The sequence below is a fragment of the Aotus nancymaae genome, unplaced genomic scaffold (assembly GCF_030222135.1).
Source record: "Aotus nancymaae isolate 86718 unplaced genomic scaffold, 86718_ANA_hifiasm-v0.15.2.pri h1tg000032l_1, whole genome shotgun sequence".
Classification (NCBI taxonomy): Eukaryota; Metazoa; Chordata; class Mammalia; order Primates; family Aotidae; genus Aotus; species Aotus nancymaae.
Window position 1 is genome coordinate 967,342 of NW_026988446.1, and position 5,268 is coordinate 972,609.

General features: G+C 41.9%; 1 pseudogene; it reads right to left on the bottom strand.

Moving 5' to 3' along the window:
- Positions 1 to 1,496: 1,496 nt before the first annotated feature.
- On the bottom strand, positions 1,497 to 1,821 carry LOC135277708 (large ribosomal subunit protein eL33-like; annotated as a pseudogene).
- Positions 1,822 to 5,268: the final 3,447 nt, after the last annotated feature.

The following is a 5,268-nucleotide window of genomic DNA, read 5'->3' on the forward strand; positions in this document are numbered from 1 at the left end:
TTTTCAGTAGAGACAGGGTTTCACCATGTTTGTCAGGCTGGTCTCGAACTCCTGACCTCAGGTGATCCACTCACGTCAGCCTCCCAAAGTGCTAGGTTTATAGGCGTGAGCCACCACACCTGGTAGAATTTTTTTTTTTTTGGTAAAATTTCTCTGTGGTTGTTGTTGCTATTTTTGAAATTCTTGTGTTTGGTGGATGGCCCCACTGCCACTTCCTTGTGACCTTGACTGCAAATTATTTGTTCAAGTAACTGCTCACATTGTCTGGGTTGCCAATTTGCCTTGATTTATTTTGCCAAGTTGCCCTGGATCTGTTTTAGTCTTTATTAATTTTTTAAGTCCCAAGGACCTGAATACAATGTAGGTTCATTTTGGATGAATTTTCAGACTTGTGTATTTCATATAAAGGTTATATGTGCCTTCTTGAGTTTATTTATTGGTGTTTTTAAGTTTGCTGCAAATATTATCTTATAGGTTACTGAAAATTCGGCAAAAAGTTGGAATACTTCTAGGTAAATCTTGCATAGTTCTACATGCTGACAGAGAATTCATGTAGGAGACCTTAAGGTTAGGTGGTAATCCCAGGAGAAGTGCTCTCTTTATTTCATTTGTAACATATTTCAAATGGAGTGGCATATCAGTTGTATCTATCATACAGCGTTCCTAAAATGGCAAATTTCTTTGTATTATTTCTGCTTGAGGTAAATTATTCCATTTGAGTCTGTCCTCAAATTTTATTGGGTCCAAATATGGGTGGACAGATCTCCAGACTAATGTGATCCAGTTCCAGGGGGTAGGACACTCTTGGGTGATTTGTTGTTACTTTACAGTTCATAATTCAGTGATGGGTTTTCTGTTAGTGTAGTAATCTCATGCATTTCTGTGCCTGATAGTGCGTGGTGCTGCTTTGTTATTCCACAGATGGAAGAGTCAGTCTGCATCTGTGGTCTGTCTTTGGCAAAAATCTGCTCTTAGCTCTTTAAATTTTGCTCTGGTGTATCCTCTGCTCTCACGGATATCCTGAGTCTGTAACTCTTGTTTAGTTATTGTAGGTCTTGCCTCTATGCCCCCTCCCCAGGGGTCATTATGATTTCCTGGGTCCTCTGGATGGGGGTTCTTTCATCCCCATGTGTTCCTCTTTAAAAGTTACTTCTAAAAAGGATTTACTTTTCCTTGAAATACTATGGGCTAGCTTTTTGCCTTTCTGGTAATCCCAGTGCATCTGTGAGATATTTTGCGTTAAAAGTGCAGGATTTCTTCTTTTAGGGTCCTGATAATTAAAGGTTGAACATTTTTAGTGTCCTTCAAGTCTGATCATGCATCCCTAGGGGATCATACAGAAAGTTTTCTTCTGATTTCCAACTCTGTTAGGTACCAAGGATCCTCAATATTAAGACTTATATTTGGGTAGCAAGCCCTCTGTCAAGCTACTTTAATTTTTTTTTCTTTTTTCATAAGAGCACAAATCCACTTTTATTTATTGACTTTTCATTAGTTTAAATCCTTGAGGGGTACAGCATCACTCAGATTCTGGGTCCAATGGCCTTAGCAGGAAGATTGCTTCAGAATTTGGCACGAATCATGCCACTGTTTCTGTGGGCTTGAGTGACTTTTCCCCAGATTACTCTTTGGTTTGCCACCAGGAGTCACTGTGTTGTTCTTTGTTTTGCATATATAGGCACATCTCTTGTCCAAATAGAATTCTGTTTCATCTTGGGCATGAACACCTTTGATTTTAAGAAGAGCTGTGTGCTCCCTTTGATTTTGGAGACCCTGCTTATAGCCAGCAAAAATGGCTGTGGATAACAGCTTTCCAGACATATTTTCTCAGGGATCCAGGCTTTCAAGGCAAAGTGAGATTATGTCTTTTTTTGAGAAGTTGTTTGTTTTGCCAGATGTCTTGTAATTTAAGTTGTGGTGAAGGCCTTGGCTTTAGAAATTTTATTAATTGTGTTACTACAGTTTTGGGATCATAAGTGCCAATTGCTTTTAGTTTTGGAAATTTGTGGAGGACAGCTGCTGACTATGCCAATTGTTGTGCATGGCATGAGGTAAGACCATAACGAGGTCCATACACATTTGTGTCTTTCCACAAGGTCAGACTTTTATTGCTGCCTGTGTAATAACAAAAGCCGTGAGCTACATGAAGTTCCCGAGGAGAAATTCTCTTTAGTACAACCCATTCACTTGGTAGTCAGACCCATGGGCACACAAGCTCAAGCCAACCCACATGTCAGTCAGTATTGCAAACCACACATGGTAGTTATTTGAAAGACGTTGTTAAGAGGATGAAAAGATAAGCTACAGATGGAATAATGATTTACACACCACATTTCTGACAAAAGGCTCATATCCAGGATATAGAAGAACTCTCAAAAGTCTGCATTAAAAATCAAACAATCCAATTGGAAAATAACCCAAAACTATAAGAAGATATTTCACCAAAGAAATACATGAGAAGATATTCAACATTATTAAAGTACAAATTAAAACCACAATGCATATCAGTATATACTTATCAGAATGGCTAGAATTTTTTTAAGTGATAACATCAAATGCTGATAAGGATGCAAAGAAATTGAATCACTTATAAATTGCTGATGGGAGCCAGGTGTGGGGTCTCACACCTGTAATCCCAGCACTTTGGGTGGAGGCCAGGGCGGGAGGATCACTTAAGAAGAGTGAGTTGGAGACCAGCCTAGGCAACATAGAGAGATCCCATCTCTACAAAAACATTTCTTAAAAAAGAAAAAATTAAATTGCTTGTTGGAATGTAAAATGGTATAGTCATTCTGGAAAGAGTATGGCAATTTTTTACAAATCTGAACATGCAATTACCATATGATCCAATTATATTCCTGAGCATTTATTCCAGAGAAATGAAAATTTATGTTCACATAAAAATCTACACACAGATGTTCATAGAACCATTTTCCGCAGCAGCCAAAAATCGGAAACAACCAAAAGTCCATCAATGGGTGGATGGCTAAACAGGCCACGGCACCACCACAGCACAGAATGTTACTCAGCAAGGAAACCAGGTAAGCTGGCTGGCACGGTGGCTCACGCCTGTGATCCCAACACTGGGAGGCTGAGGCAGGTGGATCATTTGAGGTCAGGAGTTTGAGACCAGCCAGCCCAATATGGTGAAACCCCATCTCTACTAAAAAATACAAAAAAAAAAAAAAATAGCCAGACATAGTGGCACTTGCCTGTAGTCCCAGCTACTTGGGAGACTGAGGCAAGAGAATCGCTTGAACCCGGGAGGCAGAGGTTGCAGTGAGCCAAGATTCCACCACTGCACTCCAGCCTGGGCAACAGAGCGAGCGAGACTCCGTCTCAAAAAAAAAAAACCAAATGAACTATTGATGCATGAAACAACTTGGGTAGACTTAGCGTAGACTCAGGGAGTTACACTAAGTGAAAAAAATCAATCATCTCCAGAGGTCGTATATGATGCCAGTTATATAACATTCTGTAAATAACAAAATTATAGTGACAGAAAACAGATTTGCCACGGTTTAGAGATGTTAGGGGGTGGGGAGTGGGGTGGCTATGACTATGAAGGGCTGGGTAGCAAAGGGAGATCTTAGTGTTGATGGAATAATTCTGTATCTCGATTGCAGTGGTCAGTATAAGAATCTACAAATGTGATAAAATGATATAAGAACTGTGCACAAACATTATACCAATGTCAAATTTCTGGTTTTGTTGTTATATTATAATTCAGTAGAATGTAACTCTTGGCAGAGATTGAGTAAAGTGTACACTGGGACCTATGCGTAGTCACTTTGAAACTTCTGGTGAATCTATACTTAAAAAAAGAAATTACCCACTCCCTACATAGTGATGACATTAACTTGCAGTAGGTGTAGTCCAGGAAGAAGCCCGCTTCTGGCATCCCAAGGGTTTTCCTGTTGTCTTCCTGACAAATGCCATCATTTGTCACTTGTCACACTTATTTGGACATAGTCTTAGTCCTTACGCTCGTCTTCAAGGTCACTGAGGGCAGGATTTAGGTCTTATGCACCAGATATCACTGCTTTTTGCTTGGGTAGTTTCTCAGGGTTGTGCTTTAACAAGCAACCTTTTTTCCTTTTTTTTTTTTTTTTTAGACGGAGTCTTGCTTTGTCGCCAGGCTGGAGTACATTGGAGTGATCTCAGCTCATTGCAACTTCCACCTCCTGGGTTCAAACAATTCTGCCTCAGCCTCCCGAGTAGCTGGGACTACAGGCGCGTGCCACCATACGCAGCTAATTTTTGTATTTTCATCACGTTGACTGGGGTGGTCTTGATCTCTTGACCTCATGATCCCCCGACCTCAGCCTCCCAAAGTGCTGGGATTATGGGCGTGAGGCACCGTGACTGGCCAACAAACAACCTTGAAGGATAAAATAATGTCTTTCCCTGAAACAAGGAGCAGACTTGCTTACTGCTCGCTTTAAGTTTGGTAAATTCTCTAAGCTCAGTGTTCTTCAGCTGCAATGTCAGCCCAGTGCACACGCAGTGTCTACATGGGTCCCCTCTGTGTTGGCCCCCTGGGGCTTCGGACGTAGTGAAGTAAGGTGTTCATGCTTCTTGCTGTGCCATGGGTAATAAGTCATTTGTCTTATGAATCTGATGTTTTCTGTCAGTATCCATGAAACTGCGACAGGCTCACGTTTAGCCTGCGAGTAGCATAAAATCCCAGACCCTGCTGGAGTGAGGTTCCTGAGATTCATGGGCACATTGTTCTGTCCCAGTGACAGGGTCTAAAGGGCATGGCACTATGTCAGCTGGATCTGAAGGCCTGCTTGAGGCACCTTCTTGTCTTTGGTGAGGAAATGTCCCCTCACTTCATAGCCACTTGGCCTGTTCCTAACTGACAGCCTCAGGTAGTCCCCTAGGGCCAAAATTCAGGCCAGGTCACTGCCAAATGCTGGGCCTCTCTACACTTCATCCATCTATTTTACCAGTCATCTTAGCGACTCCATCTGTCTGACTCTTCAGCCTCTCAGGGCTACTGGAGCAAGAAGATGCAGAAGGGTGGGGAAAAGAATGGGGGTGGGGTGGGGTGGGGTGGGCAAACCATGCAGCCTTTGCCCTGTATAATCTGGTAACTTTCATTTATTAAAACATCCAACAGACTGGGCATGGTGGCTCATGCCTGTAATCCCAGCACTTTGGGAGGCCAAGGCAGGTGGATCATGAGGTCAGTAGATCGAGACAAGCCTAGCCAACATGGTGAAACCTCATCTCTATTAAAAATACAAAAATTAGCTGTGCATG